Here is a 15281-nt window from a genome sequence, read left to right as displayed (position 1 = left end):
TTTTGCCATAGCCAGCTGACACATGGCATTTCACAGACCATGAGAACTGGTTCAAGAGTGGACATGTTACCTAAATTCAACCCCAGTGAGACTGCTGGAGAGGTTTGCTGGGTATATGGAGATGTAAACACATTTTTGTGTGTGTGTGTAAATACATTTTTCTGAGATTGCTACTAAAAGAGAGTCATTCTAGATGTGTAAAAGGAAATTATGTATTTTTTTCCTGAGTATTCTTGGCAGCCATCATGTGACCATGAGGTGGAGCCAGTCTTAGAATGAAGCCACCACCATAAAAGGTGCAACAGAGAAATATAAAGAAACTGGGTCCTTGAGGACATAACCGCACAGCTGAGTCAGTTCCTAAAGTGCTGCCCTTCCTCTTTGGAAGGGCAGGTATGGGGGTAATAAGCTCTCATTATTGGTTAAGCTAGATTAAAGTAGCTATCTAAACACAAGATGTGGAGAATTCTTCGAGATGGGAATACCAGACCACCTGATCTGCCTCTTGAGAAACCTATATGCAGGTCAAGAAGCAACAGTTAGAACTGGACACGGAACAACAGACTGGTTCCAAACAGGAAAAGGAGTCCGTCTGTATATTGTCACCCTGCTTATTTAACTTATATGCAGAGTACATCATGAGAAACCCTGGGCTGGAGGAAGCACAAGCTGAAATCAAGATTGCCAGGAGAAATATCAATAACCTCAGATGTGCAGATCACACCACCCTTATGGCAGAAAGTGAAGAAGAACTAAAGAGCCTCGATGAAAGTGAAAGAGGAGAGTGAAAAAGTTGGCTTAAAGCTCAACATTCAGAAAACTAAGATCATGGCATCCAGTCCCATCACTTCATGGCAAATAGATGGGGAAACAGTGGAAACAGTGGCTGACTTTATTTTGTGGGGGGGCTCCAAAATCATTGCAGATGGTGACTGCAGCCATGAAATTAAAAGATTCTTGCTCCTTGGAAGAAAAGTTATGACCAACCTAGACAGCATATTAAAAAGCAGAGACATTACTTTGCTAACAAAGGTCTAGTCTAGTCAAAGCTATGGTTTTTCCAGTAGTCATGTATGGATGTGAGAGTTGGACCATAAGAAAGCCAAGCACTGAAGAACTGATGTTTTGAACTGTGGTGTTGGAGAAGACTCTTGAGAGTCCTTTGGACTGCAAGGAGATCCAACCAGTCCATCCTAAAGGAAATCAGTCCTGAATATTCATTGGAAGGACTGATGCTGAAGCTGAAACTCCAATACTTTGGCCACCTGATGTGAAGAGCTGACTCATCTGAAAAGAGCCTGACGCTGGGAATGATTGAAGGCAGGAGGAGAAGGAGGAGAAGGGGACGACAGAGAATGAGATGGTTGGATGGCATCACCGACTCTATGGACATGAGTTTGAGTAAACTCCAGGAGTTGGTGATGAACAGGGAGGCCTGACATGCTGCAGTCCATGGGGTCGCAAAGAGTCAGACATGACTGAGCGACTGAACTGAACTGAAACACAAGATGTATGAACTTGCTAAGTGATATCTTAGGCACACAGTTAGGGGGTGAGAGAGCAGAACTCCTCCCACCTCACCTTGGGTGCTGCCTCCACTCCCAGCCTTCTGCTCTCAGTCAACACCAGAGTGAGCTACCAGGGCTTCCCTTCCTTGCAGTTCAGCCTCCGGCCATGCACCTGTGGCCCCCAAGCCTCCCACAATGATGTGTCCTTTCCTGTTGATACCCTGCTGTGATCTCTGGAATCCCTTGGGTTCAGTCACCAAAATACATCTAATATGTGGGAGCTCTTCCTAGTTCCTGCCTTCCTCTCAAGGTCTACAGGTCTCTGGTGTCTCTCAGCGGGGCAGATCAGGGGTTCGCATCCTGGCTGCAGGTTCACCTAGTGTCTGGCTCCCTGACCACTGCGACTTTATTTTCTTTCAAAATTCACTTCTTAAAAATGCATGCCCCCTCTTCCCCTTAAAGACTCCAACATCGCCATCGCCAAGTATTCTGCCTGGGTGCTCCCTTACCGTCCATAAGGTCTCATGTCCCACCCCAGAGCTGTCTTCTCCCCTGCGTTATCCCTGCTACTGTCCTGGGGATATAGGCAAACACTTGTGTGTGAACGAATATCCTAGTCTCCCAGGGTTCCAGAGGACATCCTGGGTTCCAGAGACTGCCCTCCCCCTCTTCTAGTCACCACTTGGGCCATCCTCCTTACCTGGAGACAGATATCCCTCTTCCTCTCCAAGTTCCACTGCTATCTTCTTGATCCAAGCCACCAACCCATATACGGAGACTACTGTGTGTATGTGTGCTAAGTCGCTTCGGTTGTGTCTGACTCTGACCCTATAGACTGTAGCCCGCCAGGCTCCTCTGTCCATGGGATTCTCCAGGCAAGAATATTGGAGTGGATTGCCATTCCCTTCTCCAGGGGGTCTTCCCGAACCAGGGATTGAACCAGTATTTTACGTCTCCTGCACTGGCAGGCGGGTTCTTTACCTAGCATCACCTGGGAAGCCCCTCTGACTGGCCTTCATCTCACCTCACGGTTGAGAATTTCAACACAGCAGCCAGACTGATATTCGGCTGGCCAAAGAGTTCCTTTGAACTTTTTGGCTAACTTGATACTTTAAAAATGTAAGTAAGGCCTCTGAAAAGATTACCAGCATCTCTAATCATTAAGGAAATGCAAATAAAAAACCACAACGAGACCACTTCACACCCTGGATGGCTATTGTCAAAAAAAACAGAAAACAAATTGTTGGTGAGAATGTGGAGACACTGGACCCCTGATGCAAGGTTGGTGGGAATGTAAAACGGTGCAACTGTTGTGGAAAACAGTAGGATGGTTCCTCAAAAAATTAAACAGAGTTATCATTTGATCCAGTGATTCCACTTCAGAAGATCTGAAAGCAGGGACTCAAACAGATATGTGTGCACCCATGTTCATAGAAGCATTATTCACAAGAGCCAAAAGGTGGAAATAACCCAAATGACCATCATCGGATGAAGGAACATCGTATAGTATATATACACAACAGGATATTCAGCCTTAAAAAGGAATGAAATTCTGATACATACTACAACATAGATGAACCCTGAAGCCATATGCTAACTGAAATAAGCCAGATGCAGAAGGACAAATATTATATGAGTCCACTTATATGAGGTGCCTACAACAGTCAAATTCACCAGGAACAGGAAGTAGAACAGTGGTTACCCAGGGGCTGGGAGAAGGGGGAAATGAGTTATTGTTTAATGGGTACTGAGTTAGACTCTTGGGTGGTGAAAAAATTTTGGAAATGGATAGTTGTGATGGTTACATAATAATGTGAATGTACATAATGCCACTAAATTGTAACATTTAAAAATGGTTAAGATGGTAAATTTTATGTATATTTTACCATAATTTTAATGTAAAATCATGTCTTTTAATAAGTTTCCATCTCACTAAGAGTAAAGCCAAAATCTTTATAATGGATTACAAATCTACAAAATATTGTCAAATGAGTCTATTTGTTGGAACAAAGAGAATTTAGCTGAAGACAGGCAATCAAAGTTAAAATTTTCTCCCCCTTGAATCTTAATATACTCTCTGTCCCCCTTACAGTTAGTAAGCTTTTCTACAGAGAGGCTGTTGATCTCCTGAACATGGCCAGTGACCAAAATGATGATTGGAAATTTTAGCCAAAAGTATATGTGCTTTCACCTCGTGCTAGAACTAACAGGTTTGATTGATAATGAATGTTGGTCCCTGGTCCAGAGTGATATTCTTTGCCGCTTTCGTTAGACAAACTAGCACGGTCCATGCAACAGAAAATGGTTTGACCTGAGATGCTCAGCGGTTCCACTCTGCTGGAAGGTGGTAATGTTTTCTCAGAGCCTGCTGTCTGCCTTAATGTCAAGCAAAAGTAACCGAAGAGATTGGGGTGTCCCCCGCTCTTCGCTGATCCCTCTGCTTGGCGCGGTCTTCTTCCCTTTCCCTGCCTTTAACCATGTAGCTTGCTCTCAATGGTCTCAAGTCTTTACTGAATGTTAGCCTTTCAATAATGCCTTCTTGGACCACTGTATTCCAAACTTCATCCATCTCAAAACAGCCTTGCTTACTTTTTCTCTGTGGTACTTGGCACCCTCTAACATAGAATGTAATTAACTTTTTAATTATCTGCCTTCTCCCACTAGAATATAAGGGCTGTAAGTGCAGACACTTTCGTGTGTGTGTGTGTGTTTTACTGATGTATGCCCCCAGTGCTTAGGATGCCTGCTTGCTCAGTTGCCTCAGTTGTGTCCTCCTCTTTGTAACCCTATGGACTGCAGCCCGCCAGGCTCCTCTGTCCATGGGATTCTTCAGGCAAGAATACTGGAGCGGGTTGCTGTGCCCTCCTAAGGGATTGTCCCGATCCAGGGATCCAACCCAGGCCTCCTGCATCGCAGGCAGACTCTACTGCTGAGCCATCGGGGAAGCTGTGCTTAGGATAGTGCCTGGCAAATTATAACAAGTGTTCAAACATTTTAATGAATAAATGAAATGTCTAATCATTCAAAGGGAAAACTGACATCTTGGTCCTCAGCATGGACCCTCCCCCCAAGCAAATGTACACACAGACATACAAACTACACCTATAATCTTAGCGGGTTCCTAGACTCCTTGAAACCCAGCCATGGGTGCTGGTTGAAACCCATTGGTCAAAAGGAACATAGCTGTACCTCTTTGGATGATTCTTCAGTGCAATCTTTTGGAAACCAGCTCCATGCCACAGATGTTATAACTACTGGGAGTCTCCCAGGAGATTCCAGAGCCTTGCAATATTGTAGCAAACACAGTGAAGCTGGCAGCCATAATTCTGTTAAGAAAACAGGAGTGTGTGCCAGCGCCTCATTATTCATTACTGAGCTATTAATTCAAGTTCTCTTAGAAAAACATCCAACAGTGAAAAGACAGGCTCTGAGCAGCCACAAGCTGAAGCACAGCCGCTTGCCTGGTCTCCCAGGTTAGCCAATTCGTGGGGCAAAGGCTGAGCTGCTCCCTTTGAACACACCTGGCTCTTTGGGGATGGGAGGGGCCCCGCTGGGTGACAGTGACCAGCTAGTAGGTCCAGTTCAATGTTGCTAACTCCTGAGGCTGCAGATCCAAGAGGATTGGCTGCTCCTTAGAGGAGGAGTTCACACATCCAGCATGCTGGACAAGAACTGAAGATCAAGACTTTCACAAAAGAAAGGGGTGACGGTAGAGGAGTGGGTAGAAGGAAAGGGTATCCCAGGCAGAGGTGAAGGAAGCGCTGGCCCAATGCAGAGAGCAGGGAACAGGGTGACGGCACGAGCCGGCATCCACATGGAGGATATGGAGCTTTATCAGAAGGGCTTTGGAGAGCCATGGGTGGGAAAATGACATAATAAGATGTGCATTTACTGAGATTTTCCAAGGAAGCAGTGGAGGATAGAATAGTAGAGGCAAGACCACCACTCAGGTTGACATATGTCATCCTGGGGCAAATGGTATGGGCTGACCAAGCTGGTGGCAGAAAGGAGAATGGGAAGGGAAGAAATTCAAGGATTATTCCCTGTAGCCCAGATGGGAAAGAATCTGCCTGCAATGCAGGAGACCCGGGTTTGAGGCCCAGGTTGGGAAAATCCTCTGGAGAAGAAATTGGCAATCCAATCCAGTATTCTTGCCAGGATAATTCCATGGGCAGAGGAGCCTGACGGGCTACAGTCCTTGGGGTCACAAAGAGTTGGACATGACTGAGCAACTAACGCTACTAACACTAAGGTGGGTGGAATTATCCAGAGACGGAAACACAATGGAGGATGGGAGGGGAATAGGGGAAGAGGGAAGATGGAGGTCATAGAGTAATTGTTAGGTTTCTGTCTTGGGCAACACAGTGGACACAGGTGCCATTTCCCTAGGAAGAAGTGCTGGTGGGCCAGGGGGTTGAGGAGCCTTTCTCAGCTGGGCTTCCACTAGAGCAGTAAGTGCTAAGGCCTCCACCATCTGGAAGGAACGAACATCTCTCCCCTGACCTAGAAAGACGCTAGCTCTCCTCGGGAGAACTGAGCAAACAGGCAGTTGAGTCAAGTTCTGCATTCTGCGGTTCGGATGAAGAGCCCCAGTTGAGAAAGGTTTCGATAACACAGATCTGCTAATGCTCGGGCCATGGGAGTGGATGAAATCAGCCTGACCAAGTGTATAAAACTGAGTCAGTATGAATGACAGTCAATGGATGACGTGCCTGAAAAAGAATCTAGAGACGCAGCAAAAAAATTGGGAGGCAGTGAGGCCTTAAATCGTGGAAGCCAAGGAGAATAGCACTTGAGAAAGGAGAGGCTGGCCAAGATGCTTCCCACAGGGTGGCTATTGTGTTATGCTAGAGAGGATTCTTGGGGTGTATATGGGTGAACATTTTTAACTTCAGTACTTATGTATTTAAAAAAATTTTTTTTAATTTTAGTACTTATGTATTTTTATCTCAATGTACTACAAGTAATACAGCATTTATGTAGCAATATAAATAAATAGGCATGGGTGCACACCAAGTCGCTTCAGTCGTGTCCAACTCTTTACGATCCCATGGACTGCAGCCCGCCAGGCTCCTCTGTCCATGGGATTCTCCAGGCAAGAATACCAGAGTGGACTGCCAAGCCCTCCTCCAGGGGATCTTCCCAACCCAGGGATCGAACCCACGTCTCTTACATCTCCTGCATTGGCAGGCAGGTTCTATCACTAGTGCCATCTGGGAAGCCCATAAACAACCACAGCTAATGGTTGTTATTTTTTGACAGTTACTAGGTACTAGCCGTTGTACTAAGTGCTTTACATATGTTAAAATCCTTACTTAATCCTCACCACAACCCTACAAGGTAGATATTATTATTATATCCATTTTACAGATGAAGAAATTGAGGCAAAGAGAGGTCAAATATCTTGCCCATGATCACAGAACTAGTAAGAGGCAGAGCTGGAATCTGAACCTGAGAGGTTTGACTCCAGGAACTCTGATTTTTAAAGACGTATTTATTTCTAGCTTTAAAATAAATTCAAGTTAAAAAAAATGGATCATTTTTAAAAAAAAGATAGTAAATAACAGAACAAGTGCACTCAGCTATCACAAAATTGTGGAGGAGGGACATGAACGGCTGACACTTGGGCAACAGTGCCCTGTCTGGGCTGTTATACCAAGGGAGAAATCATGAGAGTGGACTGTACGTTGTCTGCACACATCCTGAGACTACAGGACAAAAGGAGCCATCCAGATCATGCTGTCCCCTGCCTAGGGGGAGACTCAATTGTATCCTTTCAATTCTGGGCCATTATCCTAGGGACCCACAACAGCAAACCACAAATACAGTATTAACTATTAACTGTCAAAAATGTTATTTGCTATTGGTGGGCGTTAGATTCTTTAATAATGTCCTGAAAGATTCACGGGGTTCTTTAAATGTGACCAAACTCTTACACATTATTACCATACTTAAGTGTATTAGAAATGTGCTAAATTACTTCTTTGATTGCATTTGGAACATTTCAACAGCTGAGTACACTGTAAATACTCCGGCAGGAATTTTTATTTCTCATCCTTATTTCTTTGGCATCCCATGAGAAATACAAGAAGCTTGTTTATTGCTGAAATAGATCTTGTTTAATGTCTTTCGTGTCTGTCCCTGGTGTGTTCCCAGCAAAAATGGTAGTGAGAATGGTCCTAAGCAGAGCAGGAAATAAAATGGAAACCGAGAAGAAACAGAAAAGGAAGTGTCGTGGGGAAGGCACACAGGCTGCACACCGGCTGGGGCTCCAGGTTCTGATCTGGGAGAGAGTGAGAAAAAGGAGACGGCACGGACTGAAAGAAGCCAAAAGGTACGGTCCTGAGAGATGCCCGCAGGCACTGAGAGATGTCCTGACACCCGGGGGAGAGTGGGCAGCACCAGGCCATGGCCATCTCTACATCTGTCTACCCTACACTTGCGTCCTTGCTGGCCCTTGTCTGCAGGTTCTCTCTTCTTTCAAGATTTTGGCAGCATGTAGTTTCCAGAGCAACACCATGAGGAGTATTTGTCCTCAAGGCCTAGAAAGCCACGTGCTATCCCAGGCCCTTGGGGCCCCAGCTCAGGGTGGCCATCTTCCCAGTACTTTCAGTGTGGTGGATCACATCTCCATCCTTAGAGACATTCTGTACCTATCTCCACGTCATACCTAAGACTAGGGGAATCATGAGTTCCCCAGATCTTCTTTCTCCATTAAACGGAGAGACAAAAATGTGTTCCCATCTGGTAGAAATTTCACATGTTTTTGCCCTTACTGCTGCAACTCCGCATTCTTGCCTGAAAATTTCCTCAGGTATTATCTAGAGGATCTTTCTTATCAGTATCATTACTCTCGACTTTCCTCAGGTCCTTCCTTTCAGCTTGAAAATTCTGTGATTCTCTACAATGGGTGAGGAGGGTTGGGGAATCTCTATTAAAAGAATTTTTTGTGTGTTTGTTTTAAACTCTGCCTTAGAGAAAATTTCAAATATCTACAAAAAAACAGAAGAGTATAATGAATTCTTCTGTACCCAATGATCTGCTTTCATAATGATCTACTCTGAGGCCAGTTTATGTACTATCTACACCTCCACCTTCTCTACCCCTCTGGATTATTTTGAAGAAGATTCTTAAATATTTTAGCATAAATCTCAAAAAGATAACTTTTAAAAATCTAGCGCAGGAGTTTTTAAATGTGGGTTTATATGTGTAATGTTGCATGCAAATATGGATCTTCTTGGTAAGATGAACTATAGCATTCATCAAATTTTTTAACTGGTTCAGGAGTCTTTTTAAAAATTATAAGCAAAACAATGAGCAGAGATGAAATTTGCCTTAGGGTCAATAACTGTGAAGGAAACTTCTCATCTTTTCACTTTTACCACATTATACTTAAGTATTTTTCAGAAACTTGTTTCTTAGGAATGATTTTAACTCTTGTATATATAGAGAGCAGTAAATTTTGACTTTAAAAGGCTTTAGGATTAAATGCACTCCCTTAAAATCATAAATGCCACCTGATGCAAAGAGCCGACTCACTGGAAAAGACCCTGATGCTGGGAAAGACTGAGGGCAGGAGAACGGGGCAAGAGAGGCTGAGATGGCTGGATGCATCACCGACTCAGTGGACACGAGTCTGAGCAAACTCAGGGAGGTAGTGAAGGACAGGGGAGCCTGGGCATGCTGCAGTCCATGGGGTCGCAGAGTCGGACACGACTTAGTGAAGTCATAAATACTAATTTAAAGAGCAGGAAAACATTAGAGACATATATACAATGGTCAACATACAGTCACTGAAATTTGCTGCTCTCTCTATATACAACAGTTAAGATCATTCCTAAGAAACAAGTTCCTGAAAAATACTTAAAGATTTGAGAGTTTCCCAAATGGGCTCTCAGCCTGCCTAGTGAAGAAACCCAAGTCAGAGAACCAGAGGGAGAGTCAGCCAGGACTATTTCACCCAGAGCAGTAGCCAGGAAACACAGAATACAGGTACAAGGCTGCTCAAAATATCCTAACATTTTGCAAAATACAAAGGAAAACATATTTCCAGAAACATGATACTAAAATAAAAAAATCCAGAAACCATACATACTGCTGATTAAGTTAAAATGACTCAGTTATTTTAATAAAACAGACATAAAATATACATTAACATTTTATTTTCAAAAATCTGGTTAAACAGTCAAGCTGCATGTACATAAGCCAAACCAAACAATACACCAACAGCTTAAAAAAAAACCCAGAACCTTGCAAATTGTTACGACTCCACCAGACTATCAATCAGAGAGCTGGGCTAAATGAACAAGAAACCCTGACACTCTATGATAGAAACTCAAGGTTATGCACGCTTTCCCACTCAGGAGGTCGCATGTGCACAAAAATAGGACTATGTGTGCAGGCCACACTGGAGGAAGAAAGAAAAAGTTGAAAATGGTACAATGAAATAATTCAAGTTACTGACCATTTCTCTGTCATTCAGAAGATGTTCCCAGTGTTAAGAAATTATGGACAGCCTCTCTGCATTAAAAAAAAGATCCAGGACAACAAAAACCTCAGGACCCAGTTCTGTTGCCATCTTTTGGAACATACAACTACAGAGAAAGCATTAAAAGTTTAAACAAAAGCATCTTGTTTCTTGTCCAAGTAGTTAAAGTGAACAGACTTTTGTCAGTTACAGCCAAGCAAGAGGAGACCCTGGGAAAGGTTACACTTGGAATTTATCCATAAGAGACTCCTTCCATCTGGAAGAGGTTTTGCTGTGCTTCAGAAGAAAAACTAAACAAATGCAAAGCAACCCACTCACTTTTCTATCACTAAATTTAAAGCAAACGTGCTAAGGTTGTTGAAAATGTAAATTCCATTGTCAATTGTCATGACCACTTGGGGGCACAGACAAAACCTTCATACCACCAGGAAGGACCTGAGCAAGGTCAACGATGCTCAGTATTACTATGTGTTTTCAAGTCTGTCCAGTGCAACCAAATGAAAACCAAAACGAAGCAACGCAGGTTTAAGTTCTAACACTGACACTGTAGACCCTGGAAGTAACTTAGTGAGCTTTTTTGTCTTTGTTTTTACTGCTTTTATTCTCTTACTATCTGAATTTAAACACAATTCTGTAAAACCTCAAGTACAGCTGAGGAAAGCCCCTCACCTGCCTCTAGCCAGTTTCCTGTTGTTGAAACTGAAACATGATACTAGCATGTATCATGTTTTCCTGGCATTTGTACTCTAAACAAGTTTTATTTCTCCTGGTCTCTTGTTACAACACACATTTATCTTCTGTAATTTTCTACTTTTGCACCTGCTGTTAGAGTTTGGGAATAGTGGAGAAGCACACAAGCCGGCCTCCACAAGCTCTCAGACCCCAAGACAAACGGGGGACCCCCTCCCTGTTCTCACATGGAAGCAAGGGACTATCAAGATAGTGTTTTAAACACTAGTGAGGAAAACAGAGCAATTACACTTGTAAAAAGATATCTAAATTTTCTATTTACACTATGAAAGTGAAAAAGTGAAAATGAAAGTCGCTCAGTCATGTCCAAATCTGCGACCGAATTCTCCAGGCCAGAATACTGGAGTGGGTAGCCTTTCCCTTCTCCAGGGGATCTTCCCAACCCAAGGATTGAATTCATGTCTTCTGCATTGCAGGCAGATTCTGTACCAGCTGAGCACAAGGGAAGCCCAAGAATACTGGAACGGGTAGCCTATCCCTTTCACCAGAGGATCTTCCTGACCCAGGAATTGAACCAGGGTCTGCTGTGTTGCAGGCAGATTCTTAACCAGCTGAACTATTTGGGATCAAGTATTACTTCAGTAATTAAAAAATGAAGAAACATGATGCTGTAAGGTGGCAACTGTTTTTCATTTTCTGTATTAGTTCAGTCCATTTAGTAAGTGAAGACTTTGGGCATTTTGGGATATGTGGCTTCTGGCCATATTATCTATTTAAAAGCATACGTATTTTTCTTCTAGTGTGTAATAATGATCTGATACTCCAGAGTCCCCTGAAATTATATTAAGTAAAAATAAATTTTTTAACCAAGCTTTGTAAGTTCCAGTATATCTTTATAAGAATAGTACATAGATGGTTTATTTCTTGAATGTCATAACTAAGAATATGTCCCATATCTTTACACATAAAATGTGTGCAACACATAAAATGTTATCATATACCAAAGTCACAACTTTTCCCCTCGGAATTCCCTATTGTTTCCTGGCACTTGGTGCAACAGAGAAGTCTGGAGTCAGAATGTTGTTTTGTTTTCTGATAGGTAACTTATTACTGTCTGACTGAATGAAAGTCTGAAGGATTTTTCATTCTCTCTCCTTGGTAGTTTAAAATTTGCCAGGAGGTGATTAGGAGCAAGTTTCTTTCACTTTTGGCCTGGGATGCAGTGAGACCTTTCAATCTAAACATACAGATTTTCTTTTTGTTCAGGGAAGATTTCATTTTTATAGTCTAATGATATTTTTGTCAATCTGGTCTTTCCATTAGGAAAGCAAATGTCAGTAATATTAGCTAATGTTCTGTCTTTCAAATCCATTATCTTTCCCATATTTTCATCTCCTGTTTCTTTTGAAAGGACATTAGGAAGAAAATATCGTTTGTCCTTCACGTTTTTTTTTTTTTTCAAAGCATCTGTATTGTCTTCTATTTTCAATGTGGATTTTAATCTGTTACTGTGTTTTTAGCTTCCTTGAAATCCTTCTTTCTTGTCTTTTTCATTTTATTCCACTGTCTTTTTCGCTTAATCCATCCCTATCTTAAGGTAACATATTACTGCCACACAGAAGCAATTCTTTGGTTCCTTCAAATATGACAGAGAATTCTAAAATTTTGTTCCCTGAAGTAGATCCCTTTCAAGTGTTCTGGAAGCTATTCATTTTGCTTGATTCAGTCACATTTTTTTTAATGCCCCATTTTTTTCTCTATATTCATCCTTAAATGCTGTCCTCATTCCTCAAACTCCGTATTTGCCTTTGGTTATGCTATCTGTCCACTTAAGAGTTTGTCAAATCCCTTCTTTTGGACGTACAGGTTGAGGGTAAACAGATGTGCATATTTCCAAGCCCAGTTTCTACTTTCACACTTTTCTATTGAAATGGCATCCTCTTCCTTTTTATTGCTTGGTTTTCTGGATCTCTGATCCTACACTGTAAGTGAAAAATCACAATATTTGCATATTCTGCTACTTGCTTATCTACTGTTTTTGTGTTTTTCTCAAAATGCATGATGCCACTAATAGACCCTCTCTGCTTTCTGCTCACGTGTTAGCCCTAGGACTTGGAGTTGGACTGAATGAAGAGGAGGTGGGTGGGGAGATGGAAGAGAGGGTGGGGAAGAGAACATTTCCACTTTAAGTGTGGCATCTGGTTAAGAGAAAGGATAAGCCAGTTACTTCTCTGGCGCCAGGGCTTTGAGTAAGGAGACAGACATGGTTAATGAGAACAAGTATTAAATACCTTTCCGATTTTCTATTTCACAGAACCTCTGTTTCATGAGTCAAAACAAAAGAAAGCAGTGAGCTACAACCTGAAACGTTTTTTTCTCAGTCTGCCTGCAAATGCCTTGTAAATTGTAAGATTTCTCCTAGATTCTAGAATTGAGAGGCAGCCTTCTTCTGGGTCTTTATGAGTGTTTTTCTGGGAAGGCTGGAACTCACCAGAGGCTTCTGCTAGCCAGATGTTCTGCCAGACACAGTCCCATTAATGAATTTTTAAAAATCCAAATCTTCCCAGCTATGGTATAGAGGGAAGATTCTGGATTAGCTTTCAAGTCTTCACTCCACTACTTATTGTCATGCTGACCCTGGATGGGCTCTTTAGTATCTCTGGGTTTCCACTTCTTAGTGCTAAAATAGGGGAATTTGACTAGGCTATCTCAGAGTTAACAACCAAAACAACCAGAGTCTTTTGTTTTTTTAAGTCTCAAAACAGAAAAACATGTACTCATAAAGGAAAGAACAGAAAACAAATGACTAAATAAGTATATTTTGTTATGAGCATGCTTTAGCCTAAAGATTATAAAAATTCTCTGATGTCAAAATTAAAAAGCAAAAGTTAAAACCCTGAGCATATAATTGTGACATAGGTTAGGAGGTCCTTTACATTTTAGCAGTAATACCCATGTCAAAACAGGTACAGTTTGTAAACGACTTGACTTTTATTAGACTAAACTGGCATGATCATCTCCCTTTAAGGTGGAAAACAGATAACACAAGTAATTTATTGGATAAACACAGAAGGTTCTCAGTAGGCAGAAAATGTCATACTCATTCATAGAAAACAATCAGGCTTTCCAGGAATTATTGACTTATATAAAAATATTAAATTAGTAAGTAAGCACATACAAGGTATGACACAATATGGTTTGAGAAAGAAAATATTCCCCAAACAAGCAGAAACTGTTTAATTTTTCAAAAGCTCTGTGATAGGGAGTTCACTGGTGGTCCAGTGGTTAAGACTTGGGCTTCCATTCCAGGGTGCATAGGTTGATCCCTGGTTGGGAAACTAATATCCCACATACTGGACAGTGTGGCCAAAAAATAAACATGTATTTAAAAAAAAAAAAAAGCTCTGTGATAAATTGACCTCTTTGGGCTGAAGAAGGTAGTTTAGGTTTGGAATTTGTGTGTGTGTGTTTGTTTTTTTGGCTACCCATGTGAGATCTTAGTTCTTGGCCAGGGATCGGGGTCGGAGTCCATGTCTCCTGCCCTGGGAGCATGGAGTCTTAACCACTGGACCATCAATGCCTTGAACACCACATCTGGAGTGAGAAGACTTGGGCTCAAACTTAAGTTCTCCAATTTATTAGCTCTGTGAGACTTAGGGAGATTTACTTAACTTCTCTGAGCCTTGGTTTCTCAGTTAATGAGAATAATTAGACCTAGCTTGCAGGGCTGTTGTGAGAATTAAATGAGAATACAAGGCAACCGCAAGAAGCACTTAACATAGTCAAATCTGAATCTTTCAGAAACTTATTGGAGTAAATCAGTAACAATAACTATGGCTAAATGTAAATTAATCAAATCTGTTATACTGACCATAAAGTGTTTAGGAGCCCATTCTCATCTCAATGTCAGGGAGGGATCTACCTAATTGCTTTTAATATGAATGGAAGCAATATGCATCTACATATAATCCAGTGATCTTTTTCTGGGTCTTAATAACTATTTCCTGAAATGATTAACTTCCAAGTGAGCCACATTAGATAAATAATAAAGTATTTTAATTGAGCATAAAAATCTGATTCTGATCAACAATTAAAACATAAGGAACTTCTCTGGATTTCTTGGGCTGTGAAGAACTAGAAGTGCTCAAAACCGTCATCATCATAATTGATGAACTTGGCCAGGACAGGAGACCTCCCCCAGACGAGTTTTAGGAAACCTGATGTTGGGATACATGGGTACAGAACAGAGGAATTTCCAGATAACCTAGTTCTTCATCTCCCCAAAGCCTCCTCTTCTCTTAGAAAGGGAGTTAGGCTTTAGGTCATCACCAGTCTCCCCCTCATGTTTTTGCTCAGATAATAATTTATATGGGAAAATACAACAAAGATTCTTACCTAAGAACTCTGCCTAAACAAGTCTGATTTCTCTTAAAATAGAGCATTGAAAGATAACCCCCAAAGTAAAAGCATTTAAAGATGTAAATGAATTTGAAACTTTTAATGTTATGACCAACCTAGACAGCATATTAAAAAGCAGAGATATTACTTTGCCAACAAAGGTCCATCTAGTCAAGGCTATGGTTTCTCCAGTGGTC

This window comes from Cervus canadensis, chromosome 30 (genome assembly GCF_019320065.1).
Source record: "Cervus canadensis isolate Bull #8, Minnesota chromosome 30, ASM1932006v1, whole genome shotgun sequence".
NCBI lineage: Eukaryota > Metazoa > Chordata > Mammalia > Artiodactyla > Cervidae > Cervus > Cervus canadensis.
The sequence above is the reverse complement of the archived record's forward strand: the minus strand, read 5'-3'. Positions refer to the sequence as shown.